Source organism: Vicugna pacos, chromosome 6, assembly GCF_048564905.1.
Source record: "Vicugna pacos chromosome 6, VicPac4, whole genome shotgun sequence".
In the NCBI taxonomy this organism is placed as follows: domain Eukaryota; kingdom Metazoa; phylum Chordata; class Mammalia; order Artiodactyla; family Camelidae; genus Vicugna; species Vicugna pacos.
Window position 1 is genome coordinate 57238676 of NC_132992.1, and position 22938 is coordinate 57261613.

The following is a 22938-nucleotide window of genomic DNA, read 5'->3' on the forward strand; positions in this document are numbered from 1 at the left end:
ACAATGATCAAAACCAGAAGATAACACTGGTACAGTCCTGGAACCTAAACTACAGACCTTATGTATGTGCATGTCACCAGACTTCCCCCCTCATGTCTATTTTCTGTTCCAGGGTCCAGTTCAGGACCTCACATTGCATTAGCTGTCATATCTCCTTCATCTCCTCCAATCTGTGATAGTTCCTTGATGTTTCACGACCATGACCGTTTGGGTGAGTGGTAGTCAGTTGTTTGCAGGTTGTCTCTCAATTTGAGTCGGTCTGTGTTCTTATGAGAGGACTGAGGCTGTTTCGCCAAGAGGTGCACAGAAGTAACGTGCTCTCTGCTCAGTGTAGCCGGTCAGGAGCAGGTGAACATGAAATATCTCACTGGGGCCGCTCGGCTAAGGTGATATCTGCGTAACTTCTGCTCTGTGCAGTTACTGTTTTTCCTTTGTAACTGATAATATCTTGGGGGAGACACTTGGAGACTAATTTTCATGTTTCTCCAGAAACATCCCACATCCACCTTGCCTGCAGCAATATTGTGATGTCTGCCTGATGGTGATTTTATATTTTCTTCGTTCTGTCTACATTTATTAGTCAAAATTCTTCTGTGAAGAAGAATTGTCCCTTCTCCATTTATGCATTTATTGTTCATCTCAAAATGAAGTTATGGATATTTATATATTTTGTGGGTTATAATCCAGAAGTCTTGCTGTTTATTTTGTTGCTCAAAATGGTCCAGCTCTGGCCACTGGAAGCTCCTTCACGTTGTCTTCTGTGTCCTTTTGTCAGACCCCAGTGTCTGCCGAGCACTCCTTGTTGTCTGGCACCACAAGACATTTCAGACTTGTATTTTTTCTGCCCCAGCCCTTGAATCAGCCACTTTTCCAAGGATCCTCAGTTCCTTTTATTGAAGAATAAAATTTGAAACCAAAATGTTAGTGTTAAGTGAGCTCATCACTCCTAGGGTATCACTGATCCTTTGCCCTCTCAGTGGACAGGGCTGGGAAAAACACGTGTGTATACTAACCTACGCTTGCATATACGTCTATGTTTATCTCTGTATCTCTCTGTATAAATATATATATTAAAAACCATCAGTCCATTACTGATCCCTCTGATTCCAGTCCAGCACTATGCAGTTTATTCTAGCCTTCCCTCTTTCCTTATTCCTGACTTCTTTCTTAGGCAGTGAGAAACCTGGTTCTCATTATCTATGGTATATTTAGTTTTTTGTTCAGTCCTGTTGTATCATTGAGGTTTCAGCTAGAGAAACAGAACTAGAAGATACATTAAAAAGATTTATTGCAAGGAATTGTCTTGTGATTGTGGGGCTGCCTTGGCAAGTCCAAAATCCATGGAGCAGGCTGTCAGGAAGGGCAGGCTGGCACTCTTGGGTATGAGTGAAAGCTGCTGTCCACAGGTGAAATTTCTTCTGTAGCCTTAGCTTTGCCCTTAAGGTCTTTCAACTAATTGAGCCCCATGCAGATTATCTGGGATAACCTCCCTGATTATGGGCTGTAATCCCATCTTGTAGATCCCCCAGCAGCACTGGGATTAGTGTTTCACTGAGTAGGAGGCGACTGTCGTCTAGCCAGGTTGACACATAAAACTGACCATCACACCTTGTGTATGAATGAAGGTAGGTAGAGGATTGCTACCCCATATGTCTGTGAGAAACAGGTGTGGTACTGCAGTTTGGTTTTTAAGCATTCTGTTTTCTGTGTAAAAATTATAGATACCATGTGACTATAAATAGCCCTTGTCCAGTTATTCCTGTTGTTTATAATCTTGTTTAGTGCTTGTCTTCCTCACTGGACCCCTGTTCGTTCTTGTGCTGTACCCCCAGCACTGGGTTCAGTGCCTGGCACAGCAACTGGCTGTTGAGTGAACAAAATGAATAAGATGGTCCATCCAAATATTTCTCTATTACCGACTCTCCCCTTTCCCAGTGTTTGAGAAGGGTGAAGAGGAGGGCCCAGTTTGGAAGATGGGATAGAAAGAGACCAAAAGCTGGTTTTGGGTAAATAAATCCTGGATTCCAAGGAAGTGTTTTACAGATGTTCTCTTTACATTGGGTTGATATTGGAATGGTTCACAGAAAGACACACATCCATTCTGTCCCTCACTCCTCTGCCCATTCCTTCTACAATTGCTTGGTAAGTTTTTCTACCTTTGAGAAAAGAATAACTTCCGTAGTCTAAAGCTTCAAAATGGATTAGTTGAGGGCATCACCCAGTGATGGCAATTCACATTTTTGCTGTTTAGGAGGGATCCCATTGTGCAGACTGTCGTCTATTCAGCCTTATGAGTGTTTTCCTTATGCCGTGCATTTGGGCAGCAGAGAGGAAAAGATATGGTCTCTGCTGTTAACACATATGTATTCTAGTGCACCGGGTTTTTAACTTCAGTAATACATGGTTCTATTTCACAGGGAAAAAAGAATTATCACGCAGCCCCGGTACTGACTTGCATTACGTTCATAACAGTGATACTTACACAACTAGGGGTAAACACAGTATGTTTTTATCTCTTTTACCGCTGTAAACCAAAGCTAATTTGCAGTGAAATATAAAACTACAAGTTCACTTAAATCCAAGTTAATTGTATTAAATTAACAGGACAGATGATGTTTTGCTAAAACAAAAGCACCATTTGTGATAAAAAAAAAATATATGGGTCAAGGTTTTTGAGTTCCTTGTGCTTCTCCTTCCCGCCAGCAGTTCCCTTTTGGAATTCCTGACGTCTTTGCTCTTGTCCAGTGCAGTGTGATTTCGTTTGGCGTCCTATTGACCCAGATGCATCATCTGCATAGTAGGTCTGCCTCTGTTGGTTTCTTGTTAGTGCTAGACAGTGAAAATGGGCATAGTTTGCACCAGCTTGATTCTAAATGCAGAACAAACTGGGACACTGAAAAAGAAGATAGAAAATATGCTTCTTGATATATTATGGACCCCCAAGGATAAGTCCATGAATGCCCCTTGAAGAAACATGGTTCAGCAGAGAGAGATGTGCAAACACAGCTCCCGTGTGAACACAGTGCTGTACTGGCGTTAGGTATGTGGTGCACTGGGATCAGAGGAGGAGGTGTTAGTGTTGCAGGGGAAACTTCAAGGATGAGAAGGAGTTGGAGAACTGACAGAGTGCAGAGGGTCCTGGGGGCCGGGTCGCCTGGGTAGTTCTGTACTCTTGGAGTGGATGTATTGCAAAGGAGGACTTTGAAAGTTAATGGAAGCATTTTAACACACTCCTTATTTTGGAATTCTGGTGTTTACATGCTGAGAGAGAAATTTTGCTTGTGTTACAACACTCAGGTTATTAAAGTCTTCATTTTTTAATATATATATGTATTTATTGAAGTGTAGTCAGTTTACAGTGTTGTGTCAATTTTTCTGGTGTACAGCATAATGCTTCAGTCATATGTGAACATGTATTCATTTTTGTATTCCTTTTCACCATAAGTTGCTACAAGATATTGAATATAGTTCCCTGTGCTATACAATATACTCTTGTTGTTTATCAATTTTATATATATTAGTATCTGCAAATCTTGAGCTCCCAATTTATCTCTTCCCACCCCTTTTCCCCCCCTGGTAATCGTAAGTTTGTTTTCTATTTCATTTTTTTCTGTTGATGAAGAGTCTCTTTTTCTTTTTTACAGCTTTATTGAGGTGTAATTGATATACTATTCCATTTACCTATTTCAGCATGCAGTTCAGTGGTTCAGTAGATTTATGGATTCATTTATAAAGTCATCACCTCAACCCAGTGTTAGAACGCTTCCATCACCCCACAGTGTTCTCTCATGCTGGTTCCTGCTCCCACCCCGGCTGTAAAGCAACACCTGATCTACTTTCTGTCCCTATAATTTTGCCTTTTCTAGGCGTTTCATTGGATCATACCATATGTAGTCTTTTGAATCTGGCTTATTTCATTTAACGTAATGTTTTTGAGCTTCATCCACGTTGTAGCATGTGTCAGTACTTCAGTCCTTTTTATGACCAAATGATATTCCATTGTCTGGATTGTACCACATTTTGTTTGTCCACTCACCAGTTGATGGACGGACACTTGAATTATTTCCACGTTTTGGCTGTTATGAATAATGCTGTTGAGGACATTGCTGGCAAGCCTTCATGTAGACATGTGTCTTTCTTTCGTAGATACTTAGGTGTGGAATTACTGGGTCTTACGATGAGTGTATGTTTAACCGCCTTCCCAAGGTGCTGTGCCATCTTACTGAATGTAAAGTCTTACCGGTGACACATCGTTGTATCTCGGAAGCAGAGGCAGGGAGAAGGTGTGACAGTCACTGTGGTGGGCTGGGCTGCTGCTTCATCTCTCACCTGATGTCCTGAATTCCCGCACCGGCACTGGATTGTGCAGGATGGTGTTCTGAGGATACTGCTTTCTTTCTGTCTGGTAGTAATCAGATTTTCTCTTGATGAGCTCTGGTTTTATGTGAACTATTTGTCACACACTGGAATCTGGAAAAATACCCCTGTAGTCATCTCCAGCTGGGTCACGACAACACCCTGACAACTGTCTGTATGTTGATGGAATATCTGGCCCGGCTTTTAGGAAGTTAGGGAAGAGCCAGAAATGCGTAGGAGGGTGAGTGGATATTTTTAAGCGTGCGGTTTGGGTGAGTGTTGAGAAGGAAGGTTAATGTATGGTTATGTCATTGCCCGTGTGGGATGTTGCCCACAGCATTATTAGTGTAGCACGCTGTCTTGGAATCAGATTTGGTCCAAGACTGGATGTTCTATGTGTAAATAGCCCGGGGACAGACAGGTGGAGGTTGAAAGTTTTAAGAGCATTAGATGGAAAGTACAGATGACTTCATACCTTTGCGTCACAGTACGAAGTTCAGCACCAAGATCACTCTCTCTCTTCCCCCTTAAGTCGGCCTCCTCCTCCTGGATTCTCTCTCTGGGTCATTGGCACTATAAGCTATGCAGGTGAGAACCTGGGAGTCCGCCTAGGTCCTTCCCTCATCTCCCACAGCGGGTGGGTCACTAAGTTTTTAACATTTCTCTTCCTTACATCCAGCCTGACTCCTTTTTTCTCTCCTTGTCTGTTGCCTCCTAATTGCTTCTTATCTTTTCTTCATTTCAGTTCATCCTTTACTGTGGTACTGGAGAGATCTGTAAGCCACGGAAAGTAATTTATGTGGCCCTGTTTATTTATGTGTGGTTGATACAGGACAAAGGGTAAACTTTCACAGCCCACAGCCTCATGTTGCTGCTCGGATGTTCCTGTCTGTCTGAGGCTTCCAGCCTTTGCAGACCCTGCTCCGATGTCTGGGAGACTCTGTCCTTCCCCACCCGTGTCTCCTCTGAACACTCAGATCCTTCCTTCCAAGACTTATTGTAGGTGCCCAGGTTGCCTGAAACATTCCCTCTCTTCCTCTTGACTCACAGCACGTTCACAGACCTCTCTGTGGGTGACATTGTCCCAGAGTGCAGTAACCCTGTGCTGCTCTGTCTCCCAGTGGGCTGCATGCTCCTTGGTAGCAGGGCTTTTCTTATGTTTGTGACCTTGGCATCTTGTGCAGTGCGTAGCACCAAGCGTACACCCAGTAAGGCTTTGCAGACGTGAGAGCTGAGTAGTCTGGGCTCAGGGGTGGGTGGGAGCAGAGCTACCTGTGGGGAGTGAGAGGAGGCGGCCTCTTCGGGCAGGTTGAGACCCGCACCACCCACTGACTGACAGAGCTTCACGAGAGATGATCCCTCCTTATATTGTTTCAGGATTCAAAGCCCTCATGCTCAGAAAAGGTAAACTTCTGTTTTACCCAATCCTTTATACTAGGGTTTATTTATTTATTTTATTGGGGTGTAGTCAATTTACAGTGTTGTGTCAGTTTCTGGTGTACAACACAGTGCTTCAGGCATACATGAATATACATATATTTGCTTTCATATTTTTCACTGTAAGATACTACAGGACGTTGAATATAGTTCCCTGTGCTATACAGTGTGAACTTGTTTATCTGTTTTATATAAACCAGCTAGTATCTGCATATCTCAAGCTCCCAATTTATCCCTTCCCACAAGCCTTTTTTTTTTTTCCACTCTTAGTATATATGAATACTTCTGTGAAGGTAAACAAAATGTTTAAACCAGAGTTGTAAAAAAAAAAAGCGCCAAGAGGTGTGAAGTTAGATGCCAAATGCGTGAGCCTATTAGAGAAGCTTTAAACCATATACATCGATGAGTACTGCAAAGTGAGGTCTTTGCATACAATGAACTTTTTGCTGTTTAACTTTCCCTTTATGCACAGTTCTGCTTTATTCTGGTGAGATGTTCTGGATGCAGCAGTGCGTTCTGTATCCTTTTTTTCCCCTACAACTTGCCCAGCATAATCGCATGTGGAATTAAGCTTTATAAAGTTGTGCCTGTCTGGAGGAGCGCGGAGTCTGTGAGGACGGTGCTCTGAGGGAAGAAATGTGAGAAGAATCTCGTCACCAGGTATTTCTCTATTTGGTTCCAGTAGTTCTGGTGTCCTTGGAGACTGGAGCCCACCTTTTACTTTTTTTTTTTTTTAAAACCACATCACAGTTATGAAGAACCTTTTTGTCATTCTGCTAGATTAGATTGTACCTGACCTTCAGGAGTTGTATTGCCTCAGTTCACTTCCAGATTGTATCATGTCTTATAACTTTACAGCATCTGTGAGTAAGGTATTCAGATCCCTGTTTAAAATACTGTATGCTTTATATTTTTGTCCTTGGTTTCAGAGTGCAAGTATCTTTCAGGGGATAATGCAAATATTTTATGTTTTACTTTCATCATTTTTAAAGGAAATTTAATGTCTTTCATGTACAGAACATACATTTTTCCTGCCTTCTTCCTTTTTTGGTGATGGTGGGAGACTTAGTAGCTCCTGCTTCCCTATAACTTTCTGTGCTGGCTCCAGCTACGCTGTGGACAAGATTGATGGCTTTTTTAGAAATCTACGGCACAGACATTACCAATATTGTTGAGAGGAAACTTTAATAATGTAGACCTCTATAATTATGCTTGCTGCCTTCCTTCTCAAGGAAGGTGTAAGAATAAATAAGGTTAAGCGCTTTGATCTCCTCAAAAGCAAAACAGTTTAAGAAGGAATTATTATGGGGATTATGTCCCTGGGAAAAAAGCACCATGTAACTGTCAAGTGTGTCTGGTGGTTAACATTAAGATCCAGCGTTCACTGCCAAAATGCCAACTTGAGGGAAACCATTTCCCCATGTGTAGCCAAAGGAAAAAATGCATTTTAACAGAGTTTAAGAATGAAGATGTATTTTAATGAATGTCAGGCATGTGGATTGATCCAATATAATCTTATAATTGATTGCATTATCTATTACCCTTGTTTGTCATTTTTTTTTTAACTTTTACCATTTTGAGTAAATACATTGAGTAGTCACAAAGTAATTTTTTCAGGTTAGTCTGTAGATCTGACACAATACTCAGTGGTGGAATATTTATTAATTAGTGAATTTTGGAAATAGGTACTTTCCATAAATAAAAATGCTTAAGTATCTGTTTACATATATTTTGAAGTATTTATGATACTTAGAAAATATCTTGCAATCTTTTAGTTTTACAATTCTAAATATTTGAAAGACTGTCAGAGAAGGGAGCAGACTCAATTATATTGCTTGAATAGACTTGACACAAACACTGGGTAACATGATGAAGAAGCCAGATTTAACTTAGGGAAGACTTTTATGGGCCTCCCACAAGCTGGCACCCCGTGGCCCTGTTCCAGCAGTGGATGCCCTCTGTCCCAGACACAGCAGACTGGGCTGTGGGTGGCAGTGGAGAGGCTGGACCACGTGATGCCCAAGGTTCCTTAAACCCCAGATTCTGAGAAGTCTGGTAGAGCTTTACAGATGTGAAGACTGAAGTCTAAGGACATTACATGATTTTGCCTTTGGATGTTAAGAACTTAAGGAAATGAGAGGTTCCAGCACCTTTGTCGTGTTTACAGCTGGAGCTTAGAAAAGGTGAAATGAGATTGAGGGTAAATTGGGTGCCCACACCTACCCATGGTGCCCTGTGTCACCTTTGATGCATCTTTGGTAGCTCTGGGAGCAGTTGCAGGGCTCTAATGCCACACGGCTTTTGCTTATAGAGTCCCTTCTGTTTTTTTCTGCCCCCTGGTGCATTTTTACTTCCCATCCAGTGCATTGCTCTGCCGCTTTCTCCTCTGTGACTTTTCTCTTGACCCCTGTGTCTCTTCAGCCCATACCTGACCGGCCCCAGATGCTCCAGCCTCATCCTTCCCTTTGCACTTTACCCAGACCCAGTTTATTTTTATTAATTTTTTTATTGACGTATCGTCAGTTTACAATGTTGTGTCAATTTCTGGTATACAGTGTAATGTTTCAGTCACACATATACCTATATTCGTTTTCATATTCTTTTTCACCATAAGTTACTATAAGATATTAGTTTCCCGTGCTGTACAGAAGAAACTTGTTGTTTATCTATTTTATATATAGTAGTTAGTATCTGTAAATCTCCAACTCCAGTTTACCCTTCCCACACCCCAGACCCATTTTAGAACAACACTCTGCATTGTAAGTGTTATACGTTTCTCAGGGGGCTGAACTTGCTAACCATGTTGTGCGAACTTGATAATACCTCAGCTGCTGGCACATACCTGTTCTGCTGGGACTTAGAGTGTTTGAGTGTTCACCCCAGCTCTGTGGTGATGGCCAGGTTGCTTACCAGTGCCTGTTTCTCATCTATTGGATGAGGATATTAACAGCCCCACCCCCTGCCATAGGTTTGTTAAGATTATACAAGTTCATACATGTACTTAGAACTGTGTCAAGGAAGCATTTAGTAAGTTATAGTTATTATCTGGAACAATGCTGAGAACCAAGTTATTAGGAAACAAATTACTAATAGTTTATTTAAGAAAACAAAGCAAGTTTTGGGCTAAAACAAAATGAGGTTAAGTTTCTCTTAATAAAGATACTCCAAAATATACCTACACAATATAGCTGAATAGAGACATTTCTTATCTCACGAGAAAGCCTGAAATGGAGCAGTCCACGGTGGCCATAGTGCACAGGCTCATTCAGAAACCCTGTTTCGTTCGTGCTGTCACTCTTGGGGAGCTCATCTCGCAGAGCACACACTGTACTGTCTCCCGTCTGTATTCCAGCCCTCAGTTAAGGGAAAGATCAGGGAAAATGGTTTCAACTTTAAGGAGAGAAACCAGAAGTTGTAGACATCATTAACGGTCCTATTCCATTGTCCCAGACAGTTACAGGACCACACCTAGCTCCAAGGGAAACTGAGGGGGTTTCACAGAGCTAGGATGAAAACCCGGACATTCTGATGAAGTCCCAGCAGAACAGGTATGTGCCAGTGGCTGATTAGAGTCCCAGCTCTGCCACTGGATGGCTGTGAGACTTTGGAGAAGTGGCTCAACTGCTCTGTGCCTATTTTCTTGTCTTTAAAATGGGGATAATGGAAGCACCTACCTCATACATATGGTGAGGATTCCATTAAGTTAATACACGGAAAGCATCCAGGATAGTGCCAGGCACAAAGGAAGCATTATATCCATGTCAGTGCCTGTGATTATTTCACTAAAAGGTAGAAGGGAAGATGAGTGTTGGGGGACAATGAACAGCCTCTTCCCTGGGAAGAAAACCAGAGACTGGGACTCCTGCCTGCCTCATTAGCCGAGGTTATTGGTGGCACAGCTGTCCTGTGGTCACTGTGGGTCCCAGGAACTTTCAGGCTCCTGTCTGGCGCAGGTTTTGTTGAGGCCTCACTCGGGTCAGTGTGGGGGAAGGATTGTGAGCTGTGTTGGTGGCTTTGACCTCTCAGTTCTAATGTGTAGTTCCTCCTTCACTGTGGTTTGTCATTAATATACTGAGGAAGTAAATTACAGGGAACATTCTGTTTGTAACTAAATTAATTTATAATTTTAACATACATTCTTCCTTACAGTAGATATAGTAGTCAAAAGATGACTGTAGAGTGAAGTCCATTTCCAGTTGATGTTAGTTAGAAAATATGCATAAATGGGAAAGGCAATATGCAATCCAGTTGTTTCTAACTCCTGCTTTTCCCCCAAGACATTATCCCGTGTGTTTGCAGTACCAGTGGGCTGCGTGCTATATATGCACACCTACCTTGGCAGTTCCCAAACTTTACTGCTCAGAGCACTGTTCCAGGAAATGGTTGGTTCCACGTGTGCTGTGGTTGTTGGGTATTAGGCCAAGTAAAAGGGAAATACTGCATGTTTCCTCCTCCACTTGGAGAGTCACAGGGCATGTGAGCATAGTAAAAGCTGCAAGAAGGCCTGGGCAGAAAAACCTACTGTCTTTAATTCACTTGACAAACTAATTTGAAATGATTTTTTTTTTAAGTTTAGTGATTTGATGCTTTTTTGTGGAAAAATAGGGTTCCACGTGTACTGGTTCTGGCAGTATGAAAAATCCTAATCTACCTCAAAGTTTAATAGAGACCAGGCGGCTGATTCTATCAGTTGCCTGCAGTTCCTGCTCTTAACTGTCATCAGAGTCAAGGTGTAAATATAAGGCCTAATAATCCTGTTCATCTGGAGAGAAACTTCAGAAAGACATGGAAGTTTAACATTGTCTGATGAGTGGTACTGTGAATTCTCTTCTTTTCGGAATTAATCCAGCAACAGATGTTTCAGATTTAAAATTTTCAAAAGTCTTATGTCTTTAGTCCCTAGAAACCATTTTTGTCCTCTAATGATAAATTACATTAGAAGTTCGACTAAGATTCTCTGTAAAACAATTAAGTATATGTGTGCCAAGAATAGCTGTAGTAGAAGTAGGAAACTCAGGGATTTATACAGATTTAAAAAGTATAAGAATGATAGATGTGAAGAGTTTTTGGTAAAGTAACAGCTTACCCAGCTGTGAAAAACCAAGTTCTCCTTGTGCGCCGGAGATAGATAATCTGTGCATAGGTGGTGTTTGTGAGTTTGGTCATTTAACAGTTTATAGACACACCGTGGGCTTTGGTTGAGTATAAATTTAAGTCCTCTTCCCATCTTCAGGGTTGATTTCATTTCTGGGTCTTGTTTCAGATCTAAATTGATTAATACCGTACTATTAGAAATTAAGGCAATGAGTCCACCTTATTCAATGAAATACATGCTTTTTAAAATGTTTAATTTTGATTTTAAAAATATGCTCAACATAGATATTAGAAGATATAGGAAAAATAGAAATAATTAAATCACACAATGATACTTCCTAGGAGTAATCACTGTTAGTATTTTGGTGTATTTCAGTTTTTCCTGTGAATATTAAATATTTAAACATATTAGAGGTGATACCATATATACATTTTGTATTCTAGGGTATTCATAATTTTTCATTGCTGTGAAGAATTCATGGTAAATACAATTTCATCATGTAGAATTACATGACCTACTTAATCCTTTATTATTGAACATTTAGATTTTGGCAGTTTTTTTGCCATTATAATGACATAGTTAACATCTTTGTGCATAAAACTACTTGTATTTCAAAATTATGTCCTACAGATAGATTCTCCCAAAGTAGAACTACTAGGTCAAAGAACATGAGTTCTTTTATAAGGGTGTTGATACATGTTGCTAAATTATTTTACAGAGAGATTGTACCAGTTAACATTCTCACCGGTGGTATGTGACTGTACTGTGTCATTTCAGCAGTTTGGTAATTTTATTGGCAAATAATGAAATCTTGCTTTAATTTGTGTTTGTTGATTACTGATAAGATTGAACACTTAAAAAATGTTCATTAGCCATTGTTTTGTCTGAGAACTTTCTATTCATGTTCTTTGCTTATTTTTCTATTGCATATCTATGGGGATATCTGTGTTTTTCCCTTGTGAAAACATTTACCTATTAAAGATATTAAGCTTTTGTCATATTGTTGCAAATATTTTTCTCGTGTTGAACATGAAATTTCACAATTTTTGATAAGGAGAAATTTCAGATTTTTACATATTTATGTGTACCAATCTTTTTGTAATTTTTTAAACTACGTTTATGTTTAGAACATTATTACTGACTCAGGATACAAAAAATAACTTTGTTTTCTTCTCTAATTTTATGACTAGTTTTCACATTCATCTTTGAGCATTTTAGAATTTGTTTTGTGATAGAATGTTACATGGAACTTTTCTAAGCAATTTTTTTTTTCTTTCAAAGTAGCTAGCTGGTTTCTGTACACAGTTGATTGAATCATCCAGTCTCCCATTGACTGTTGGTCCTTTCTTCATCTTATATTACTTTCTTATGTAGTTACAGGTTAATTTCTGGGGTATCTCTTCTCCATTGGTTTGTGATTTTTGTTCTCAAGTGATACACTTAATTATTATAGCAATAATACTAGTTTTATATCTTCTTTTACCATAGTTAATAACCTTATTTCTAATACAGTGGTTTTGGTTAGACTAGGATTTTTAGAAGAATGTTTAGTAAAAATGGTAATAGTGAGCATCTTTGTTTTGTTCCTGGTTTTTAATACAGATGTGTTTATTTTACCTTTTTACCCTTTAAATAATTATGGGAAGGAAATGTTCTGTTATTCTCAGCTCTTAAAAACATTCATCTGGAATGGATGAAGGCTTCTATCAAATGCCTTTTCAGTATCTGTATTAGGTCTGAGTTTAGAAATTGTTTATAAAGTGAATTTTTATAAGTGAATCACACTTTGCCAGAACTTACATTGCAAATTCCAAAATGTATCCCTGGAGATAATGCTTCAGCCTCAGGCAACATACGTTTTTCGGTAGCAGAATGTTTTTTCCCCCTCAAAAGGCAATAGGCCCTTTTCTTAATTACCAGATAGAAAACATCTTCAAGCAGAGAAGTGGGGTTTGAGAATGTCTTCTAGACCCTGGCAATATTCCAAGGAACTCTTTTAGAAACAGTGTCCAAATGGGCCAAATTCTAGAAATACTGAAGACAGAATTGAACGATAATTCAGGCCTGTGTTCCCGACTGGCTGAGTGATCTTGAAGATGCTCTTAATTTGACTTGCTTGAAATCTATACCTGCAGTATCCGGTCAAACCTTTTGTAATGTTGGAAGTGTTCTGTAGCTCTGCCATCCGGTATGATAGCTTCTGGCCACATATGGCTGTTAGGCACTCGAAATGTGGCTAGTGTGAAGAACTGAATGTTTGATTTTATTTAATTGTAATTAAAATCTAAATAGGCACATGTAGCTAGTAGCTACTATATTGCAAAGTGCAGGTCTATATAATGAATCAGTATGTATATCTTAAATTAAGTTCATTTGTAAGTTTTAAACTGCTTCTCTGAATATGGCTAGAAATTTCCTAAGAAACTTATTATAATTCAAGCATTTGTAAATTGGAAAAATCTGGGGGAAAACCTCTGTGGTCTGATTCTTGAATTCTTGATCAGATACTCCCTGCATTCAGATTATGTACATGGCTATTGACTGACTGCTAATATTCATTAAAAATAATGTATTTTTGGTAATCAACAAGTTAATGTATCTTCATGGTGAATGTGAAGGTTGTTTGTGTTTTTCCTTTTGTAGGTTAATGCTCCAAACCAAAATTAACTTCTAGATGATAAGCTTCTGTAGCACTGTAGCAACAAATGATTGTTGCAAAAATCATTTACTACAGAGAGACTCAGAGGCCCTTTTGTGTAATTGACCTGATTTACCTACTACTTTGCTGTTACAAAATGAAGTTTTAGGGGGAGGGTACTAGCTCGAGGTAGAGCACGTGGTTAGCATGCATGAGGTCCTGGGTTCAGTCCCCAGTACCTCCACTTAAAAAAAGTAAGTAAATAAATAAACCAAATTACCCCTGCCCCAAAAATAAATAAATAAAATGAAATTTTAGAGAATGCTTCCATTTTTTAAAAATTAAAGTATAGTCAATTATAATGTATCAATTTCTGGTATACAGCATAATGTCCCAGTCATATAAATACATACATACATTTGTTTTCATATTCTTTTTAATTGAAGGTTATTACAAGATATTGAATATAGATCCCCATGCTATCATTTCTTGAAATAAACTTGACTTTGTACACATTTTTATTTCTAATATTTTCTAATCTTGTGTTTCAACTGTTAGTTATGTATAAGTAAGTGTTCTAGAAATAAAGCGGTCTTTAGAAAAATTATATGAAACGAAATGAATCCGTGTAGCATCAGTGTGCATGATGTAAAGCCACAAGTGGCTCTACGCTTTGTAGCTCATTAAAAAGTATTTATAGTTTATATAAAATCACCCCCCCCAATTCTGCCTTGGATAATTGAATAAAGCTAATGTGTTTTATAAGAAAATTGTCTTGAAAACTCACTTGTTGCATACAATACCAATTATATATCTCCTTAGTAAGTAATTCGTGAGGGCATCACCCAGTAATGTTCAGAAGTGGGATTTGCTTGCTCTGACATGTCTTTATTTCTAGGAATGTCTAAAAAATTCCTATGCATACTCTTTAAGTTTAAAGTAAACAAATATTAGTAAGGTAAGACGTACATTAGTGTGATTCTTTTTAAGAATAGTAAAAGCGGCATGCCATGAAATTTTAAGAAAGGAGAGATTGGAGGTAATTATTTTGGTAGTTAGGAATAATTACAAGTTATGATATACTATGTATGTATGTGAGTTATGAGGAAATCCTAGTGCTAGTTTCACAAGTGCTAGTGCTAGTACACAAGTATTAAAATGAGAAATTGAATTTCTTTGTACCATCAAGTTCTTTATTTGAAGTGTCCATAGCTTAGTGCATGTTAAATGATGGGCCCATTAAATGCTAGTTTGAGATGCTGCTTTTTAGGGCAACTTTTGAGATGCTCACTTTTTAGAGGCTTCTTACTATAGTGGAAATTGTGTCTAAACAGTTAGAGAAGAATCACTGTTTTTCCAAATAATTAGTAATTTTATCCTAATTTTTTTATGTCTAAATTTGATTTTTAGAGATTAAGACCTTTATAAATACACATTCTATAGCTTACTTGAGGGACCACAGATTTTGGTTGACATAATGATTTACTGGAGAAAAAAGAACATACAACTTGATATTTTGTCTCCTTTAGGAGGTATACAGTTTTTTTTTTTTTAAACCCATTTTTATAGCATATTTAAAAGGAACAAACTTGGAGTTGTCTCTAATTTTAGGCTTTTTCCTCCAGAATAAAAAAGTATTCTTTATATTTAAAACTTTCAATGGGTATATATTTTGTATTTTATGTGTTTTTAGCCCAAAGTCTTTAGGTACTAAGGAAGCTACTTAAGTGAATTTGCTTTTGGAATTCAGAGTATCATTTAATTTTTGCCGTATAATGCTGTGTAACAAATCATCCCCACACTCACTGACTTAAAACAATCGTTAGTTCTCATGAATGTGGGTTGGTTGAAGTGGCCCTGCTTTAGGCTGTGATGGAGTGGCTTTGCTTCACACTGCATTTATGTGCTCTGTATCTCCTCCAAGTGTCACTTGTCCTGCTTGGTAGGCTGGCTGGGACATACTCTTCCTCTGGCCATGGCAGAGGTGACAGAGGGTAATCTCAACTGCCAAGCTCAATTCATGCCCCTGCTTGTGTCCCATTTGTTAACATCTTGTTGGCTAAAGCAGGCCACGTGGTCCAACCTAAAGTCCAGGGCAAGGAAGTTGACTGGAGCTGTGAAGTCATGTCGAGGGCATATCTTCAGGGAGTGTGGACTGGAACCAATACTTCAGTCTGCCACATGCAATTTATGTACCTGACTGTCTCAGTTTAGGTGATGAGAGGCTAAAATAAGCAAGTGTTAGAGTGATGAAAAGAGTATGTAGGGTTTAATTTGTTTTTCAAGATTATTAATTGGTGAACTATGTAAAGCAGTGTGGAATATAAGATGGTACTGATTCAAGAATAAGGTAAAATGATGTAAGTCTTTACCTCGTTCTTGAATTGTACAAATCTCATACTGTATCAAATCCATTTCTTGCTATGCTTTGATTTTTTTCCTCTGTGTGTGATACTTTCTCTTATAGGAATCAAAAATTACTGCAGGGTAATACTTAAAAAATGATTTTCACCCACAGGGTAAAAAATAGATTCTTTGACATAAAGCATGAATATTATATTAATACGTACTTAATTGGGGATATTTTGGACTGTTGGAGCCAACAGCAGAATAAAAGACGTAGTCATCAGTGTTTTAGGAGTGACATAAATAGCCTTCCCTGTTCCTGACACTTTGCATACCTTCAGGTATCCAGTGAAAAATGGTCTGCTGTTGGCCCTCTAGCAATGCTCAAAAATCAAAGATTCAATTCGGTAAAAAACTTTATCTTGTGTGATTTAGTGACAGTACCAATTTGAAATGACTTCGAAGAAGCAAATGGTTAAGTATTAGTTAATAAATACTGTTCTTGCCTTAGATATTGCTTTGTTCTTTTCTTTCCTGCGATCTGGTTGGAAGCAGCAGCAAGTAGGGGAGTGTGACCCTCCAGAGCCTTAGGGATTGAATGAATGCAGGAGAGAACAGGGTGACTGCCCTGGGGTTGGTGTAGGTGTGGGCTAGAGGCCGGGGTCAGGGCCTCATCTGTGCAGGAGACCTGTGCCCTCATCTCCCATCCCACACCGCTCCAGGGTCCAGGCTGTGGCATGTTAGGTCTTCTTTCTGTTTAATGGGGCAGGGAAGGGGGGTTCTGAGTGGTGCAGGGGCTTGTGCAGATGTGGGATTACACACAGAGCCAGGATGCCATCTCTGTCTCTCTCTCTCTCTCTGTCTCTCTCTTGCCTTCACGCTGTACCTTTCACTTCAGGGGGGCTGGATGAGCGTGTGGGTGTATAAATCCTGGAAGAAAGACTTCAAATCTACTGGGGGCAGGGGCAGTACTGTGTTCCTGATACAAAGAATGTTTTAATGTTTCACTTTGGGAAATATTTTGGTATGGGGAAGACAGAAAACCTCAAGATAAGGGAAAGGCAACCAGGAAGTGTCATTTTCACACCTCACTGGCCATAAAGATTAGAGGGGCCTTTGGAACTGCAGCAGCAGATCAGAGCCAGTCCTTGAAATAACAGCATGAACTTCACCCTCCTTAGACAGGATCCTGGGATTTTAGTTGGATGAAATGCCTTCTCTGTCCATATTGGGTTGAAAGGTCTGAAAGAATTTTGGGAATCTTTTTATTTTTAATTAATTAATTGAAGTACAGTCAGTTACAATGTGTCAATCTCTGCAGTGTCCAGGTCATACATATATATATATGTGTATATTGGTTTTAATATTCTCTTTTATTAAAGGTTATTACGAGATACTGAATATAGGTCCCTGTGCTATACAGAAGAAATTTGTTTTTGGGGGGAGTCCGTTTTAAACTTGTAACTTTGTGTTGCTATCTTTGTAGCCGAGGAACCGGACCCATCTTAGGTGAGCTCACAGCACCAGCTAGAAAAAGTGTTGGAGCTAGAGTTCCTCTGACCCCGTAAGCCACTGTCATCAGTGCACTAATGTGGTGGCTGTTTCATTGAGCTCCTCCCCTTTTTAAAGTACCATGTAGAGGTGAAGAGGGGCTACACAAAGAAATAGGAAACGTCTCAAAGAGCATCCAGTCCAGACGATTTAAGATAAATGGAAGATTGTCTAGTGTCACACAGGGCTGGCGTAGAAGACCTTTAAGGTTCCATGACTTGAGTCACGCACGACAAGACTTGTCACTGTGTTCAAAAGTTACTGTTCTGACTTTTTTCCATTGTGTTTGCTCACTCACTCTCATTAGCATGTATCAGCATTGTTTTGTATCTGTCAGTTACCTGGCCTGTCTTCTCCACCTGCCTGAGTCTGGTAAGACACATGTCTTTTTGTCTCCTTAGCCCCTCAGCATGCAGCCCTGGGGCCTGACTCACCCCATGTACCTCACTTGATGCATTCTTGAATGATTGTATGTATTTTCATATTCAGTAGATTTAAGTAGCTACTTGGAACAAAGACCATTTCCAATGAGAAGTGGGGCATTGAGAATTTTCATTTTTAGACCACCTACGCCCAGGAAGGTTTTCTGAATGAAGTTTAAAAAGCTGCAGCAGATTATCACCAGTGGAGTGTGATGGTGCTGCCGTAGTTAGTTCTCTGGCTGGAGATGAGTCTCCTATTGATTTGAAGAGACCCTACAACGTGCAGCATTTGTTGTTGTGTCCCTGGGCCGTATATATAACGTTCATTCTGGAAGCGCAGATCCAGATGCAAATGATAGCTTAAATAGCGAGGAGCTGGGACTGTCATGCTATAAAGCCGGTGTCAGACACTTACTGGTTTTCATGCACACAACTGCAACAGTGCGTTAGTGCGTCTCTATCGTGAATTGATGTGCGCTGCCTTGAGACAGGTGCCCTGCCTTCACGTCTCTTGTCTCTGGTGTCACAGCCTGTTCATCTGCTGCGTTCAATCTGTCTTGGCTACAGTAGTTGCTTGTGGTTTATAAGTGCAGGTGACGGAGGTGTTGCTTTCGAGGGAGGCAGAGCCTTCAGTCTGTAATGAGAGTCTGGCTGCCTCGGGCACGTGGTCATTTGATGCTGATGCCACCTCCCCTCCTGTAGTCCGTGCTCTCGGGCCCCCTCCCCAGGGATGCTGCTCCGTGTGTTCAGGCGACTGAAGATCAAATGTGATGCCTCCCAAGTGTGAGTGGGGCCCCTAGCATGCCCTCTCTTGCTCTTGTCTCCTCTAGAAAATTCTTTTTGACAGCATTTTCAGGTGGCAGGCATCTTCTCAAGAATGTGTCTTTGTGTTGTCTGCCAAGAAATGCCTTGAATTTAAAAATTGTCAGTGTCGGCTACTGGAAAGAGTATGAAATTTGGAGTTAGGCAAAACCCGATATAGTTTTGGGTCCTGTCTGTTCCTTCCTAGCTGTGTGGGTTTATGTGTGTTCCAGTCATTCCAGCCTTCTGTCTGTCTACTAGGAGACTACGTCTCAAAGTTTCTTGGCACATAGTGAGCGCACAGCAAATGCTATTTAAAAACATTAATGCATGACAAGTTTCTTCCGTATAGCACAAGGAACTATATTCGATATCTTGTAGTGACCTATAGTGAGAAAGTGTGAAGACGAATATATGTATGTATATGCATGACTGAACTATTATGCTGTACACCGGAAACTGACACATTGTAAACTGACTATACTACAGTAAAAACATATGAAAAAAATCGTTAATGCATGAACTCTGAATTTTAAACTAAGAAAATCCCTTTATTCCCGAGTAAGGTTTCTTACACGGGTTTTTCATTGCCCTTTGCATCTTCTAAATACCTTTACTATTAAGACAGGCTATTTACCCTGAATATATGAAGAGCTAAATTTTCATCACACATTTAGTAAATAAGTGGATTTCTTAAGTCTCCAGATTTTTTTTTTAATGTGAAGTTTGAAAGGCAACTTGTGGGTTTGAATCACAGTACCCTTGTTCAGCAGTTGAAACAGATGTGCCAGCAGTACGTGGGAATCTTATTTCTACCAACTTGTTGGCTGCAAAGCTTGCCAGGCCAGGGAGCATCCTGCCCTTCTTTCACGAATGGCACTTTCCGGCCTGCGTAGGCAGTGGCTCATCTGTATGTCTGGGCTCTTCTCTGCTGTGCAGAAGGTAGGCTCTCGGTCATGTGGTGGGCTTGGCAGGTTTCAGTGCCTGCAGTGTCCACACACTAAGCCAGGTGCTGGAGGTGGACTTCACGTTCCCCAGGAGAAGGGACCAGATGGGGAGGCAAGGGGAAGGTTTGGTGGCAGTGCTTGACTTGAATTAGATCAGGGGTCAAAGGAGAGGCTATGAAGCAGGGAGAGGGAGACCGTGCCAGAGGTTTGGGGCTTGTCTGGAGCGTCTGTTGTGTAACCATCTACACCAAACTTAGTGGTTTAGCCACCATCTTACTTATGGCATGATTCTGTGGGCCAGGAATCTGGGCAGTGCTCAGCCAGGTAGTTCTTCTGTCCCACGTGGGATCGACTGAGGTCACTTGGTGGTGGTCAGCTGATGGGCTGGTCTGGAGAGTCCACGACAGCCATAGTAGAGGGTAGGAAGGCTGGGCTCAGCTGGGACTGTTGACTGGAGTGCCACTGGTGGCCTCCCCAGCGTGGCGGTCCCAGGTTTCTTACGTGGCAGCTCAGGACTCACAAGAGACCTGGGCAGAAGCTGCGAGGCTTTTTCAGACCTGGCTCTGGAGGTCTTAGCACGTCACTTCCTTCCCATCCTGTTGGCAAACAAGTTACGAAGGCCAGCCCAGGTGTAGGGAGAGGTTAGACTCACTCTCCCAGGGGAAGTGATGGGAATCTGTGCCGTTGTTAATGCACCACACTCACTGTGCTCCTCGATGGGAGAGCCACTGAGAGACGTGTGGGGGAGGGCGCAGAGGTTGGGTGAGGTGGTGGTAAATGACATGACCAAATGGACTTTTAAAATTGGAGGCCAAGTCAGATGATAGTGGGCTGGAGAGTCAGCAGGTGTTGGAGGTGGGACGGCGGGTGTGGAGCCTTCTCTCAAGGTTCTTGGCCGTGAGGAGATGGGAGTGGGAGAAGGGGCTCGGAGGAGGCTTAGCGTTGGAGGGTTTGCTTGTTTTTATTTGCTTGTCTGCTTTGAAGATGGATGAAGTCACTAGTGACCCGTTCTTTTCCAAATCATGGCTGAGCATTTCTAGTGACTGGCCTCTTAACTGATTAAACACTGCTGAAATTCTCTCCTCTCCGGTCTTTGGTGATACGACCTTGTCCTGGTCCTTCCGCCTGTGACTAAGAGGGTTTATTTCTTTTAACTGTTGTCTTTCCCAGGATCTGCCCTTGCCTTCTTTGCTTCTTTATTCTGTACATTTTCTTGAGGAATCTCATTTACTCATGATTTTAACTTCCACACTCGTATGGTGAAGGCACCCAAGTTTATAACTTCTCTTGCCTTGTGCACGTCTTCCCCAGATGTCCCTAAAATTCCTATTTCTAATAGTGCCATCACCTTGGCCTTGGCCAGAAGGCTGTATGACATTGCCTTTCTCTGTCCCTAACTTCATGCAGCCAAACAGGGCACCAAGTACTGTTGGTTTTTGCCTTTGAAATCAAGGTTCTCAACTGGGGCTGCAAGTAAACATCGCCCGTGGAACTTTTCAGAACTCTTTCCCAGAACTACAGAATCAGCGTCTCTTGAGATTTCAGCATGCATATTCTTATAAAGCTCTCCTTTCACAGTCCTGAACCGGCTCCTCCTTGCCTTTGTACATGTGATTGCCTTGCATTCCCCATTTAGTCGTCTTGTTCTGATTTCAGGACACTTCACTCACTGTCTTCTCCGCGAAGGCTTCGCCCGTGCCTCTTCCCGTGTGCCCTGTGCGACGAGTGATCTTGTCGCCTGAGTGTTTTATCACACTTGTTTTTGTGCCTTTCTCTGCTTCTAAGTGGAGAGCTCTGAGCACAGGGGTGCTGATACTCATCATTGCAGCTCTGGAACGTGGCATTGTACGTATTGAATGAATAAGCATGAAGCTTAGCCTAATGAGAAACTTGTCTCATCGTGATGCTTTTTTCCCCACTCTTACCTTGATTATTTCTGATAGGAGAGACTGAGATTGGCATATTACTTGCTTAACCTGCAGTATCTGCGCATCTCTGCTCAGGCAATATAAATGAAAATGTTTTGGCATACATTAAGGTTGACATTTCTGATTTTTGTGTTTCCACCTTTCTATTCGATATGGCTTTGGGGTTGCAAGTAGCAGAAACCAACCTGAGTTCACCGAAACTAAAAAGAATTTCATGAACAAGGGTCAGAGCACATCTGGGCCGGTAGAAGCCCTCGGGGGCCTCTTCTCATGTCTCTTTGTTACTTGTCTCTGTTCATCTGCTTCATTCCTCCCTCCTCTGCTGCTTCGTCGTGTAACAGATTGTGACACCCCCTCAGCTCCTGCCTTACAGTTGGCAGCTCTCGCCAGCCGTCCACAGACACTAGTTGTCTCTCAGTCCTGGCTTTGTGTTTTCTGGGATGAGAATGTCATTGGCCAGCTTGGGCCGGATGTCCACATCTAGCCTTTCAGCCCTGAGGTGGCGGGGAGGGTGCTGGCCTGGCCCTTTTCATCCAGACGTGGCACAGGGACTCACCTTAGGGAGTTCAGGGCTGGATTCCCGAGAGAGGATGTCATTGTGAGCAGATCTCTTACAAAGCATCTGCCTACCACACTCTGCCTGGGTGTGATCCCGCTGACCAGCGGTGTATGGCGTCTAGATGAGGGCAGGACGCTGCAGAGCTGGGAAACCTTTCCAGGACGTGTACCTGTTGCCTCCAGGCCACAGTGGTGAAAATGTTCCTCTTACTTGTTTAGAGTCCTGGCTTTAGTTGATTCACATATGTTTCTCTTAATACAGGATGTTCATCTTGGTTTAAGTGATGTGGAAATAAATTAAGACAAAGGGGGTTTGTAATGGCTGTTTACTCAGGGATATGTTCATTGAAAGAGTGATCACAAAGATGTGTAAGAAAATAACGTACATTATTCTGATCTTGCCTCAGAAAAAGAAGAGGAATAAGACTTGAAATCAATTATTTCTGTATTCTGGAGACATTTTTATGTAGCTGACATTCCTTTGTGATGGAAATGAAGACATTAAAAACACAGCAGAAATAACTTCTGGTGATAATTTAAATTCATTGTCATCCTGTAGATACTGAATTGTAAAACAAACACCCAACGCCCCTGGTTCCAGCTTTTGCTGTTCTTGGTGGGTCCCCCTTGCAGTGCGGGCCACCGCCCTCTTCTGGGTATGATGGGACAGGTGGCAAAGGCAAGACTTTGAGGAGAGGGTTGAGCCACCTGATGTTCTGGCCCTGACTTTGGTGGTCAGAGGGAGCCTGGGGGCTGTCACGTTTATCCATGTCAATTTGAAACAGTTCCCTTCCCTCTTTCGGTTTTTTTCTTAAAAAGTTGGAAAATAGTCATGGCAGTGTGACAGTGTGAGACAGCG

At 41.1% G+C, this 22938-nt stretch overlaps 1 protein-coding gene across 14 annotated transcripts in view; it reads left to right on the forward strand.

Annotated features, from left to right (window-relative positions):
* The window catches only part of PELI2 (pellino E3 ubiquitin protein ligase family member 2), a 482489-nt gene that overhangs the window by 341910 nt on the left and 117641 nt on the right, over nucleotides 1-22938 (forward strand). The gene's annotated exons all lie outside the window — the stretch shown is intronic.